Source organism: Bison bison, unplaced genomic scaffold (genome assembly GCF_000754665.1).
Source record: "Bison bison bison isolate TAMUID 2011002044 unplaced genomic scaffold, Bison_UMD1.0 scf7180017864248, whole genome shotgun sequence".
NCBI classification, from domain to species: Eukaryota; Metazoa; Chordata; class Mammalia; order Artiodactyla; family Bovidae; genus Bison; species Bison bison.
The window spans coordinates 1,982,974-1,997,568 of record NW_011494820.1 but is presented as its reverse complement, the minus strand read 5'-3'; the positions used below and the strand labels follow the sequence as shown (position 1 = coordinate 1,997,568).

General features: G+C 54.8%; 1 protein-coding gene across 1 annotated transcript in view; it reads left to right on the top strand.

The window, feature by feature from the left end:
- Positions 1-11: 11 nt before the first annotated feature.
- KLHL26 (kelch-like family member 26) overlaps positions 12-14,595 on the top strand; it is a 27,262-nt gene continuing 12,678 nt past the window's right edge. The window contains 1 exon segment of the mRNA XM_010847303.1: positions 12-80. The gene's annotated coding sequence lies outside the window, so the exon portion shown is untranslated.

The window sequence follows — 14,595 nt, the reverse complement described above, 5'->3', positions numbered from 1 at the left end:
AAGATGGCGGAGTCCGGCGGCAGCGGTGGCGCTGGTGGCGGCGGCTTTGGCGCCGGTCCGGGCCCCGAGCGCCCGAGCAGGTGAGACCCAGCCCGCAGGGGGGACCTGCACCTGCCCCAGGGCAAGAGTGGCCTATGAGGAGTCCTGGGGGTCCTGAGAGGTGCGGGATGGCTTGGACCAGCTCGAGGATCTTTACGCGGGCTGCGGGCTTTAGGTGGCCATGGAGTACTGGGGGGACTGAGGGCTATTCATGGGGCATTTGATGGCGGCTTGGGGGCCCCCGGACCTCCAGGCATCTGCATATGTCCTTAGGGGCCAGAGAGGGCTTTGAGGGACATGGAGATCTGAAGGGAATCCCAGGGGTTCCTGATTGTGATATGGCCATGAGAAACTGAGGATGCCAAGAGGTCTGGGAGGCAGGGAGGTCCTGAGTAGGGGCCATAGGCAATTTTGCAGTTGTTGAGGCTGTCCTGGGGACTGTGAAGAGGGGACTGGGGGAGCTTGGAGGGCTGAGGCCCAGGGCTTCCTGGAGGGTGCTGAAGGACCCTGAGGTTTCTAAGAACCTGAGGTCCTGAGGTCCTGAGAACGTGCTGAGGGGATTTGGGGTGGGTGAGGACTGTAGAAGGTTGGGAGTAGGAGGTGCAAGTGAACCTGAGGGCCTGAAAGAGACCCAAGGGATCTGGGAGAATCTGAAAGTGGAAGCTGGTGGTCCCAGTGAGTTCTGATGGGCAGGGAGGGGTCTGGGGGTTCTGGAGATCCTAAGGGGCTGAAGTGGGTTTTGGGAAGCCTGAGAATGGTTTAAAAAGCCTGAAGGTTTTTTAAAAAAATATATGAGGAGGGTCCATCTTGGGGCTCCCTTTAATCCTCTTGGGGTGTAAATTCCCACTCCCTAGGGCAAAAAACTTGAAGCAAGGTCTTGCCCTCAGATCACGGTGGAAGAATTCACCCCTTTTGGTCTGAGAGAGGCCCCCTTTATCTTTGGCCGAGTCCTAAGAATGGTTGTTTGAACTCCAGAATTGGCGTAGTAATTGAAGGTATTTATATGCATTGTTCTGGGTTCTCAGAGGGAAAGAACACCTGTGTTACGATGCAAGACCTTCCTCTGTCTTTCCATTGCCCAAGACCAGCATGGTCTAGATCTCTTCATCCAGGCCCACCAGGACAGCCTACTACCATTGGCTGGCCGAGCAAGTAATTTGGCCTTTTTCTCGCTTGTGAGCTTATGGGAGCAAATAATTTCAGCCAACGTGATAAATGATAAAGTGGTTAATACTGGTGTGTTACAGAGTCAGTCCTTGTTGTGGGGACCTGGGTGCTTGAGTTGGGCTTTAGAGGCCTGTAGTGGGGAGCAGGGAGAAATCAGTAGATTTGGGAAGACATTCTGGGGGGTAGAGTGGATAGGACTTGGTGACCAGCAGGAGGTGGCATGTAATGGACAGATAAGAGGTAACATGAACCCTAGTCCCTGCTTTGGGCCCTGAGTAAAGATAACCTGGGGCAAAACCAAGGTATAATTAGTAACATGCTGTACAGTTCAGTCATTTTACCTGAACAGCTCATTGAGTTTTAATAATTTATAGAGTTATGTATCCATGAACACAATCCAAGTTTTCAGAAGGTGTCCATCACCACAATGAATTCCTTCAAGCCCCTTGCAGTCAATCCTTCTCCCAGCTGTGGCCCCAGGTACACTCTTATCTGCTGTCACTCCCTGTAGTTTTGTCTTTTTAGAAATTTTATATGAATGGAATCATGTAATATGTAGCTTCTTGTGTCTGGCTTCTGTCCCCTAACAGAACATTTTTGAAGTTTCATATGTGTCACAAGTATCAGAAGTTCATTCTTTTTCACTGCTGCCTAGTATTCCATTGTACTGATGGACATGATTTGTTTGTCCATTTACTGGCTGATGGACATTTGAGTGGTTTCCGTTTTGACAATTGCAAATAAAGTTGTGGTGAACATCTGGGTATGCGTCTTTGTGTGGACATACACATTCTTTTTTTAAAAAAATTTTCTTAAAAACATTTATTTTTATTTGTTTGACTACAGTGGGCCTTAGTTGCAGCATGCGGGATGTTTTAGTTGTGACGTGGGATGTAGTTCCCTGACCAGGGATGGAACCCAGCTTCCTTGCCTTGAGAGGGTAGAGTCTTAGCCTGTGGGCCACCAGGAAAGTCCCTGTGTGGACATACACTTTCATCCTCTAGGAGTGGAATGTCTGGGTCCTATGGTAGGTGCAGGGTTAAGTATTTTTTTCTTTTTCTTCAAGGTAAAATGGGTCTTTTATTTATTTGTACTTAAACTTATAAACCAACCAGTCAGACTAGGACTATTATTATCATGATGTGCCAAAATACAGAACATCTTTCCACAAATACTGGAGTGATGAACAAATAGGAGTGGTAATAAAACAGAGCAAAATGGCAGAGGAATCCATGAAGCACTCTGTGGTGCAGCCCTTCACCTTAACAACTGAGGTCCTTGACAAGCAGGGCCTTTGTATCCCAGAAAAATGTAAAAAATAGTTCATCACATCTTTGTACTTTTGTTTCCTTTTTTTGAGATTAGATTAAAAAGTACAGAATGCTTCACCAATTTGAGTGTCATCCTTGTTGAGGAGCCATGTGAATTTTCAATATTGTTCCAGTTTTAGTACATGTGTTACCAAAGCAGCTCTTGTAGGTTTAAGGAACTGCCAAGTTGTTTTCCAGAGTGGCTGCACCCTGACTGTACTCCTCCCAGCGATGTGCAAGAGTTCCAGTTGCTCCCAATACCTGACATAGCCAGTCTTTAATTTTAGCCATTCTAAGTGTACGTTGGTATCTTATTTTGGTTTTATTTGCATATCCTTATTAACTCATGATGTGGGATATCTTTTCTTGGTCTCAGTGGCCACGCAGGTCTTTGATAAAGTGTCTTTTCCAGTCTTTTGTTCATTGTTTCCTTGGCTTGTCTTCTTGACTTGGACTTCTTTTCGTGTTCTGGATACAAGTCCTTTATCAGATGTACTATTTGCAACTATTGTCTCCCAGCCTGTAGCTTGCCTTTTTGTTTTTTTAATGGTATCTCTTATCGGGCAAAAGTTTTATCATCTTGAGGAGGTCTCCTTTATCTAGTTCTGCATTATGGATCTTGTTTCTAGTTTCATATCTAAGAAATTTTTTCTAAACAGAGGCATTTTCTTTTTTTTTTTAATGTTTACTTGTTTGGCTGTGCTGGGTCATAGTTGCAGCACGTGGAATCATTGGTCCTTCATTATGGCACACAGGCTCTTTTAGTCAAACTGGGCCCCCTGCATGGGGAGTGCAGTGGCATAGCCATTGGACCACCAGGGAAGTCCTGGAGGCATTTTCTTTTTAAAAATATTTATTTATTTAATTTTGGATGTTAAAGAACCTTCAGGCTTAGTTGCTCTGGGGCATGGGGGATCTTAGTTGCCCAACCAGGGATTGAACCCACACCCCCTGCATTGGAAGGCGAAGTCTTAGCCACTGGACCACCAGGTGAGTCCCCTGGAGTCATTTTATTAAAAGATATCTCCCTCATCTCTCAGATGTTCATTTGCCTCCTACCATCCATCCCAATGAAAAATCTGTTGTCTGGAGCAGCTGACTCGGGGAGGGTCTTATCCCTTAGATGCTCGTGCGGGAAAAGAGCAAGAATCCTTCATATGGTGAGATGGAGATCAGAATTGGAGAGAGATTGCACACAAGATTCTCCCAAGGATCCTTCTGAGATGTAGAGGCCCTTGTAGGGTTGGTCATTTATTCATTCCTTCATTTATTCCAAACCAACCATACCAGTACATGACCTGCCTGTACCTCATACCTCTTCATCCTTCCATTCTAAGATCATCGCCCCTTAGAGGCACCTGCCTGACTCCCCTGAGCTCAGCTAACCCCGGGAACACTTTTTCTGGTCACTTTGTTGTGTTGGCTTTTTGGGGTAAAATTTATGTAACATAAAACTCACCAGTTTAAAGTGTACCATTCAGTGGTATCCAGCATATTCACAGTGTTGTGCAACCATCACCTCTGTCTAGTTCCAGAACACCTCCATCAGCCGAAAAGGACATCTTTTTCCCATTAGCAGTGGGTTGCAGTTCATTCACAAGGTCGTATGTATAAGTACTTCATTTCTTTTTATGGCTGTGTACCGTTCCATCGTGTGGACATATTTTGTTTATCCACTTACTAGGTGGAAGGACGTTTAGGTTGGTTCCACCTTTTGGCTGGTTTGGATAATGCTGCTGTGCACATGCATATACAGGTTTTTGCCTGAACACCTGTGTTCACTTCTTTGGGGGTCTGTACCAGAAGTGGAATTGCTGGGTCCTGCGGCTGCTGTGTGTCCTGGAACGTGTACTCACCACCCAACACTACTTGGTGTGCTTGTTAGTGGAAATGCCTTGAGGGTGGAGAACATGTCTGTCTTGTCCACTCTTGGTCTTGTATGCCTGGAGCAGGGGCAGCCCAGAGGAAGAAAGTGTTCAAAAAAGTATGGTTGGGAGGGAGGGATGGGGCGGGACGAATGGATGAATGAGTGGAGTGTGGAAAAGCTCTCTAGGGCTTGCAGTCTGGCTGGTTGAAGTCCCTACTAGGTGGTCACGTCTGTCCCTTGTCTTCTTGGGGAGACTTGTGAGGCTGCCAAGGACTGGGGGGAGGCTGGCCCTGTCTGTGAGGGTGGTTGGTTTCCCAGCCTTCCAGGTGGTGCCTGCATCTGCCTTGTTGTCCCGTGAAGGGTTTTGTCACTTGGCCAGGGGTGGGGGCGGTTCCTGTGTTTCCCTTAGCCCTTCCAACAGTCCCACAACTCGGAGAACTGTCCTTAGGAGTGATGGCGTTCCCCCCTCCACCCAGCAACACCCCCAGCATTACGTAACTTGTTTGTTCCGAGTTCACTTTTCTGCAACCAGTGGGGAGGAAAAAGAAAGAGAAAAGCTTATTCTCTTTCCTTCCTATCTCGAGGGATCAACAAAAAAACCCGTTGCCTAGTAGAGATGGTCGTTAATGACCAAGCCGAACCTCCAGGATGGACACAGCGTGGCCGCCTTAGCTGGGGGCTTGCTGAGGGGATCCTAGCTTAGCCTTGGATCCTAGCTCCAAGGCTCCGTCACACCAAAGATCCTTGTTCTGCGGCAGCCCCCCTCCCAGCTCCACCTCAGGCCTGTGATGGGAGTCTAGACTCCTAGAGAGAGAGGACGTTTGTGGGGTGTTGTGAGAAGGAGGGGGAACTCTCCTGGGAGTTGCACCACCACAACTAAAATTCCATTGCTGTGAGGAACCTGGCTGGCTTATTCAGGAGGAGCCTTCTCGCCACAGAGGCTCTTCAGATGCTGGGCCTTTGGCGTTCCTCTTTCCTCAGCCCGTCTTTCCTACAGGTGTCTGGATGGGGCCCGGTCTCCCTGACTCACGTGGCTTCTGGGGGACAAGGCAGAAGCATCTGTAGAGGGCCACGCCAGCCACAGCTGTTTCCCTGGGAAGCCATACCTGGGGTACCGCGAGAGTGGGTTTGGCACGGTTCAGTTGCGGCATCTGCTCCTGGCTTGGTGGCTTTTGCTTGTTTAAACGTCCTTCACCAGCCCTCTCTGGGTGCTCCCTAGATCTTCTCCACATATCCCCAAGGCTCTGGGAGAGCCAGCCCCCCCAACCCCTGTGTGAAAGACTGGAGATCCTTTGGCCTTCTGAGAAGGTTCTTGTTCCTTTGGCCTTGTCATCTTTTCAGCTGAGAGGGAGAGGCAGGAGTCTGACCCTCCAGGGACAGGGGCTCCTAGGAGTTCTGGGAATGTGGCAGCGTCAGGCACCTCGTGAGACCCGCTTGCTTGTTGCCTGCCTTGGGCATGTCTGCAACCCTCTGGGTGTTAGAGCCTTCATTTGGGAAGTGTTCAAGGGCACCCGGCATATTGCACGTGTGTGTGTGAGTGTGCAGGTGGCAGGGTTGTCCTGCAGTCCTCGTGCCGTTAGCATTCTGTGCACGGCCCACGTGGCCACAAAGGGACCCTGGGGTGTTTGCTGGTTTTGTTACTGAGCCGGGGTGGCAGGTTGGGAAGAGAAAGCTGGTCTCTTAGTCTAGGCTGCCACACAGAATGTCATAGACTGGGTGGCTTTTAAGCAGCGGAGATTTATTTCTCAAAGTTCTGGAGCCTGAGAAGTCCAAGATCAAGGTGCCGACAGATTTGGTGTCTGGAGAGGCCACTTCCTGGTTCATAGACACAGTTTCCTTGCTGTGCTCTACGCCGTTCTCTGGGGTCACTTTATAAGGGCACTAATCCCATTCATGAGGGCCTCGTACTCATGACCTAATTAATCACCCCCCAAAGGCCCTGCCTTCTGATACCATCACATTAGACCATCACATAGGTCTCAACATATGAATTTTCAGTCTTTGGTAGTTGGCTTGAGCAGTTTGAAGGACACTCATATGTTTACTTGGTGGCCACGTAGCAGGGTCAGTGGGAGAACGGAATGCATCAAGTCTGAGCTGCTTCTGCAGCAGCACGAGTGCAGATGGCACCACGTGAGCCTACCACTGGAAACAGAGTGGAGCCTGAGCTGGTGGACCTTGGCAGAGTACAAGGGTGGGGGCAGTTGAGTCTGGGGCGAGGGAGGGAACGCGGAGCTGGAGGCGCGCAGGGCCGCCTCTGAGAGTGAGGCGCCCTTTCCTCACCTTCTGGCCGGCAGGGTCCCTTGAGCTCATGATGTGAAATAGCTCTGAACTCTGCACACTTCGCCCCGAATTGTGCAGCCCGATTATCTCACAGCTGGACCTCTTCCAGCTGGTAGCTGCAACCCCCAGGGGACAGCCTTCTCGTCGGCCATTCTTATGGGGTAGGAAGGTTTTATTAGCCTCCGCTATCATTGTGCCGTCTCTAGGGAGCGGGCTCAGTATCCTTAACTTTCCTTAACTGGTTTTTTTTTTATTACTGATCCTCATGGGAGAGCTCAGTGAGGCCAGGTCGGAGGTTTGTGCCTGTCTCCCCGCCCACTTTAAGGAGGGGCTTCTCTGCACTCCCGCCCTGTGGTCTTTGGGCATGTTTCAGGCTCAGGGTTGAAGGCCCTGGAGAAGGGAGCAGGGAGGGCGGCTTCTCAGCACGCCCAGTTCCTTTCTCTTGCGGACAGCACTCAGCACTCATCTGGCGCCTGTTTGTTCTGCCGGCAGTCGTCACCTGCCTCCTGTGTCCCCACCGCTTTGTGTGGTGTTGGACATACGGGCCCCTGGACAGAGGGTGTGGGCCCATGTGGGTTGCTCACACCCCAGCATGTGGAACTCTTGGGCCATCATTTCCCCACGGTTGCCATAAATGATCCCGAGGCCGAGTTGGAGATTCCTGTCTTCTCCAGAAGGTTCTGGGAACCCCCTTACAAATGAGGTGGACCAGAGGCTCAAGGTTAGGGCCATCAGCTTGGGGGAAGGGAGGCTCCGGAGGTGGACTGTTTTCTGGGTACAGGCAAGTGGCACGTGTAGATTCTAAAGGTGGAGGAGCCTGGCTTGTTAGGGTTCCTGAAGGCAGAGAGGAACTGGAGAGGGTGAGAGGGAGGAGGGGGAGACAGAGGCACGGGCGTAGGGTTAGGGTGAGGGGGTGCCTGGGTCAGATTCATGTTTCGGAAGGATCCTTCTGGCGAGAGATGAGCCAAGGCGGGAGGCCGTGGAGATGGTGAGTTGTGAATGGGTTTGGGGAGGATTCAAGGTGGAAAGTCTTGTGTGACATGCTGACCCACGGTGACAGCCAGGCGGGGCATCACCAGTTCTCAGGCTTCTGCCATGGACCAAGGAGTGAGTGCTGAGGGGTACCCCTCAGGCAGGAGGAGGCCCCACTTGGCTTGAGAGTCTCTGCTGTCTGAGAGCAACCGGAGGAGGCAGGGAGCAGAGACAGACATCTGGCCTGGATGGCTCAAGGTCCCCCCCCCCGCTCCTGGAAAGTCCTCACACCTCTCCTTGCTCAAGGGCTTCTGCTCTCCCACCAACCAGGACCTGGTCCTTCCCAGTTTGGTTCCCGCCTCCACTCTGACCTCCTCCTTAAGAGCACTCACCAGGCATGCACTGATTTGCTCTTTCTTCCTTTAATCTATTGACACACGGTGATGTTTCCACCTTTGAGCCACATCTAGTTCCGGCCCTTTCTTCCACCTTCTCCTCATCCTGCCCTGAGCCCCCACTGACTTGCCCTCCTGCTTCCTGTCCCCCGACTCCCGCTGGTGGCACCCTCCCAAGGCGGGCATCAGACTGGGCTGCTCCCTTGCCTGACACCTGCCAGGGGCTTCCTAACTCTCAGAACAATGTCAGAACAAAGTCCGCTTCTCCACGTGAGCCCCTTGGCCCCTGCCACTGCTCCCCAGACTTCCAGAGCTTGCGTCTCCAACCGCACACTGGCACCCCTCCTGGCCTTTGACCTCGCCCTCCCTTGGCTGGAGTGACCTGTCCCAGGGCTTTGCACAGCTCCAGGGTTGCCTCCTCGGGGCCTGGCCACTCTGCCCACTGTGACCCCGCTGCCTGCCCCTTTGTTCTCTGGCCCTTGCTTGTGGTCCATTCTGTGTCCCCTGGAATGTGCGCTCCCTGAGGGCAGGGCTTCATGGTGGAGGCCCTGATACAGCCTAGCAGGTATTCTCCCCACAGTCTGCAATGGACTTGCCAGAGGAGCTGGCCTGACTGGAGGCTCCTGGAACAGCCCTCCACTCCGGCTGAGCCAGGATCACTCTGCTTCTCCTGATTTGAGTTAATGGCAGGAATGTTGTTGTTCAGTCGTTCAGTCGTGTCCAACTCTTTGCGACCCCATGGACTGCAGCGGGCCGGGCTTCCCTGTCCTCCACTATCCCCCGGAGTTCGCTCAGACTCATGTCTGTTGGGTCGGTGGCGCCATGGTTCAGGCAGAGAAACAGAAAGTCACGGGCGTGCGGTCAGGGAATCCGCCTCCATTAGAGAGCAGCCAGTGGGCAGTACCCTTGTGCATGTGCTTCATGGGGTTCACGGCCAGAGTCACAGTGCTGCGCTGAAGACGAGAAAACGTCCCGCCGCTCTCCGTGTCCAGCTGCTTGCAGGGGGAAGTGGGGGGCTGGGGCCCTCCTCCTCCTCCTGTGGTAGCCGCTCCACAGCTGTGCAGACGGCTCTTAACACTTGTTAACCCCGAGTCTCCAGTCCCTTCCTCCTCCCCCGCCCCTCCCCGTCTCCCTCCAGAGAGCGCTGCTCAGGACTCTCACAGCTCATCCCCCCATGGCCAGGAGAGCGTTTCCCTAACATTCCTCTGCGGAGTGGGTTTTGGGGCGCATCCAGGGTGATTTCAGACCCCTCGCCGAGCAGCCCAGCCGTTGAGCTCTTCCCGTGGACCACCTCGCCACACACTGAAAATATTGTGATTCGGGAGGAAGTAACCGGCACCTGGGGGGAATCACAGACCTTTCCTGTGAGGGAAGCAGCTTCCGGAATTGAACACACTCGGCCTGGAGGAAATCTTGAGGGGTGGACCTCTGGGCTTTTAAAGGCCTCAAGGGGGGGTCACCCGAGGATCGAGCGCCGAAGACATTTTCTGACGCCACAACTGCAAAATTCCACAGGGGTCAAAGACAGACGGGATCCGAGCGGGGCTGGGCTGGGCTGGGCTGGATATCCGGAGAGCTTGCCTCTCAAAGGGATGTTAGAATTTGAAACAGTCTGCTGGAGGAAGCGGGAGCAGGCAGACATGGTCACCCAGAATCTTCCACGGCTGGAGCTAAGAGTGGGGCATCTGGGGGGGTGGTGACAAAGTGCCCACGAAGCAGCAGGCATCTAGGGGGCCCACTGTAGACCCTGAGGCAGACTCCACTTAAAAAACTTCCAGGACTGTCATCGAAAGCCATAACTGTGTGCTTGCCGTGGTGGAGTCTGGTCCCGGAGGGCTTCTTGTGGTCTTTTTTCTCCCCGCTGCTGTCATGCGAGGGGTAATGGCAGCCCCTGTGCCCGTAAGGTGGGGAGGCTGGGAACAAGTGTTTATGCTCCACATGAGTCACTTGCAGAAGCTCTGAGTGGTGTTTTCCCTGCTGAGGTTGATGGCATCGGGCGGCCCTGCAGCTCCGGCCTTAGGCATGCTTTCCGCAGTTTAGCGTTTAGAGTTGCTGAACTTTCACAGAAGGGGCACGGGGAGCTTGCTGACCTTGGCTGTGTCCTTCCAGGCAGGCGGGGCTTGGGCTGTCTGTTTGGTCACCGCTCACTGGCCCGCAGAGCCGCGAGGCATTCTCGCCTCCACTCCCAGGGCAGGAAAGCTGTGTGCATGGCAGGGAGAGATGGTAGCTGGAAAAGTGTTGACTCCACAGTGGTTTTTCCAGAGGCTCGTCTGGAGTTCAAGCCCCGGATTTGAAACTTCTGACATCAAAGGCCCCCGTTTGTTCCAGGAGCCAAAACCTCAGCTCACTGCCTTCAGTTAAAAAATAAAAGCTCATCGTTCATGTAAAAAATAAGTTCAGGGAGAATTCCAGTTTTAGGTACATTACATACAGGCCTCAGATGATTCCCCTGCAATCTGTGTCTCCCGTCCCTCAGCTCTCTGACTTCCTTCCTGGTTGGGCAAGGTGACTTTGCTTCCCACCATCCTGGCAACCCTAGGGGGAAGACAGCCTTCCATCCTGGTGGCTGCAGCGAAAGTCCCAGGGAAGGCTCTGATTGGGTCAGATGGGTCACACCCCCTCTCCTGGGACCAGGCTGGGTCCTGGGAGGCTCTGGTTGGCCAGGGTGGGTTGTGAGTCTCCCTTTTCAGCTCAGGGGTGGGTCTGCTTATCCTTACCGCTGGGGCTGAGAGTGAAGGAGGAAATCAGGGGTTCCTTATTAGAGGAAGAAAGGGATATTGCACTCCCCCACCCCAAATGAAGATATTCATGATTGGCCCCTTTTCTTGCCTAAGTCTATGCTGCTATTAGAAGATCCTTGCTGAGCCACACCTGTATCTTTGTCTGCTTGTATATGACCTAGCATCACTGGGCATGAGCATGTGCCATTTGGCAGAACTGTCCCTTTCAGAGCCTCACACCTTCCCTGCCAGGGGAGGCAGCTGGGCTGGGTCCTGAGATGTTGGAATTTTCAGTGCTGGAATCTCACGGGATTTCCCAGCAGGGTTCTGGGGCCAGGCAGTCTTGTGCCTACTTGCCTGATGTGTAGAGGGAAGAGGTTGTGCTCATTCATGTGGCCACATCTCCAAGCCCAGGGCAGCAGGGATAATGTGGGGGGATGGGGACTTACTGGGATCAGCCTCTTGTCAGTGGGTGGGAACAAAACAAGTGAAGCTTCAGCCCGAGATCCGCTTATTAGCCACCCTTTCCGCCCCTGGCATGGGGGCCCTGGCTGAGCTTTGAGGGGTTGTGGAGGCTGTAGGGAGCCCTGCCCAGGCCGTGAGGGCAAGGAAAGCCTTGGGGGAGACCTTCTCCTTCGAGAAGGCTTGGAAGGGTGGCTGCTGGAGGGGCGTGGCAGAGCTGGTGGGCTGGAGAGTGCAGCACGGGGAGGAAGGGTGAAGGGGACGGAAGGAGCTGGCTGTTTGCTCAGGGCATAGCATGGGCAAAGTGTGCAGGTACGACATCCCAGAGAAAAGCCTGCTGAGGGCTTCCTGGTTGAGCCCAGTCAAGGATAACATACCCGTTCCCAGGAGTTGGACCAGGGGGTTGAGTGGAGGGGATAGCAGCAGGTATATGGGACAGGCAGAGATGGGAGTCAGGCCCCAGCCACTGCTGCCACCTAGCAGCCGTCTACCTGCCCCCTTACCCATTCATCATCTATCCGTCCGTCCATCTCTCCATCTAGCCAGCCTTCCACCCACCCACCCTTCCATCCACTCATCCATCCAGCCATCTATCCATCTGCTCGTTCGTCTAATTAATCTACCACGTCCCTCATTATCTATCATCCATCTACCCATCTATCCATCCATCCATGCACTCAGCCATCCGGCCATCTAATCAACAGGCATGACCGAGCTCTGAACACATGCTGGGCACGGTGCCAGGTGCTGGAACACAGCAGGAGACAGAGCCCACCTTGCCCTGCCTGTTGAGACTCCTGACTCAGACTGGAGGAGACAGACAGACTGGAAACGGATGGTTTACTGGATGGTGTGATGGGCAGGCAAGACAAAAAGAGCTGGGTTGGGGGGTCAGAGTGGTGTGCAGGCTTGGGTGGGGCTTTGCTACTGGTGACCTGGCAGAGTGGGGTTCCCCCCTCATAACAGCTGGGGAGTTAACAGGCTCGTCCACCCCCTTGCCCCGGCTGCCACCCAGGAGCTGTGTCCTGCCCTCCTTGGTGTCTGGCTCCACATGCACCTCCTGGCTCGGCCTTCCTGGTGAGTGGTCCCTGCTCTCCAAGCCTCAGTTTCCCATCTGCATCATGGAGATGATCAGGGGGCCATCCACCTGGGGCTGCAGAGAGGCTGACACTGACCTCTTATGTGCCGTGTGGCCTTGGGTGGGTGCTTGAACCTCTCTGTGCCTCAATGTCCCTATCTATAAGATGGGGCAGTCGTGGTGGACCCCTCTCCAGGCTGCCCACCAAGAGATGAGCTGGGACCCGGGTCGGCACTTCTCCAGCCTGCATAGAGTGGGTGCTTGCTTGCCAGGAGGGGGAGGGGGGTACCTTGTAGGTAGAGTGCTTGCTGCTGGTGAGGGAAGGGGGTGGTCTATGTGTCGCCTTGAGAAGTTGCTGAAGTTGGGCCGGTCTGGGATTGAGGAACTGCTGCCCACAGGGTCCTTTGGTCCATCAGCAGTGGCCAGACCCCACGCGTCCTGGGCTCCCTGCGGCACCACTGAGAGGCTGGGCTGAGGCCAGAGGGCCTGAGCAGGAGGCACAGCGGGACTTGGGGGGCCCTGCACGCACTGTGGCCCTGAGGAGCAAAGCGTGGGGAGCCGCAGGGAGTCACCTTGAACGTCGGCGTCGCCTGCTGCTGGTGGGAGAGTGGGCCGTGTCTGCGGGGCTCTCGGCCACACCCCAGTGAGTGCCGGGGGAGTGCAGGGACCCACGCAGTGTGTCCCTGCCACAGAAGGGCAGGAGGACGGTGCTGGCAGCACGTTCCCCTCAGCCTGGAACAGAGCCAGCACCGAGTGAGGCCGTCTGGCGCCAGGCTCTGCATGGGATCTCGCCAGGGTCTCTCGAGGCTGGTGACTTGTGGGGCCGCACAGACCCCCACCTCTGCTCCAAGCCCCTGGAAATTTGCTTCTTTTTACTTGCCTGGGTCTTTGGGAGGAGTCATGATGGTTCTTTTGCGGTGGACGTGGGTTCTAGAACCCATCTGCCTGCCCAGCCACGGGCTCAACCCCCAGCCTTCCTGGCTGTCACGTGAGGGCCCTCAAGGGTCACCAGTCCCAGGTGCCCGCAGGTTGCCTGGTTCCCTCCTGCCCGCACGCCCCAGCAGCGCCTCTCTTCTGTCACCTCAGCGTTGTCCCGCAGGCATGGGCAGGGAGGAGCCATGGACAGACGTGGCGGGGGTGGCCCTGCACGCTGATGCCCTGAAGGCCAGGTGGGCAGGTGTGGCCTGGCACTGCTTTGCGGGGATCAGGGCGAGCATCTCTGGGGGTGCCGTGCTCCCAAGCTGAGCTCACAGGGGCCCCAGTTGTGCCCATGGCCTGGCTCTTGGAGGAGGCAGAACAGGTGGGAAGCTGTGATGAGTCTCTGCCCCTGCCTGGCCCGCCTGGCCTCCCACAGGGTGCACAGATCCGCCTTGGCACTGGGCATCCTGATTGGAATTACAGCAGAAGATGTAGGAAATAACGAGCATGATGACCAGCAGGGAGAAATAAACAACATAACTGCTAATGCTGTGGAGAGCGCCCAGGCTCAGGGGCACATGGGGTCTTGGGCCCTGGCCAGATTTTCTTTCTCTCTGGATCTCTGTCCCCGCACCGTCTCTCTCAGCGGTTTGGCATCCCGGCCTGCTGGGACACTGCTTTCAGGACCTTCATCTGCTCCTGGGTTCTCCACTTGTCCACCCAGCAGCCCTGCTCCTTGGTCCGCTGCCCAAAGAGGCTGGGGCTCCAGCTCTGCCAGAGGACCGCAGGCTGCCCCTTACTGCGGGCCTGCGGCTGCCTGGGGGTGAGGCGGGCGGAGCTGGCCTGGGGCGAGTGGTCCCAGGAGGGAAGGAACTGACGTTAGCATGGGGGCCGCAGGCCAGCCCGCGCGTCTGAGGGCTGCTGCCAGGTGCCAAAACACGGTGACTCCATCCTTCGGGCTGGGGGCGCAGGACCCAGAGCTGTGAAATATTGTGGTAACCACAGCAACAGCAGCTTGCGAGTGTCTGCCTTTGGGGGCCATGTGGGACCCTGGCTCAGACGCACCTTTTATCCGTGGCGCTGCGACCCCAGGGGTCAGCACAGTGGCCTTGGCCGAGTCAGCAGTTGCAGAGGAGCAGGAAGTGGGAGCAGCCTGCAGATGTGGGGGTGGGGGGCACTCTGGGCCTCAGTTTCACCATCTTGAAGAGGACACTTGCCACACTGCCCTCCTGGGCTGTGCCCATGTGCTCTGTCAACGAGCCTGCTGTGTGAGGAGTCAAGCGGGCAGGAGGAGCGAGCCAGAGAAGCTTCCAGTATGGCTGGACAGGAGGCCAGGGGTGGTGGTGTGAGAGCCAGGCCAGAGAAGTGGCAGGGGGGGAGCCGG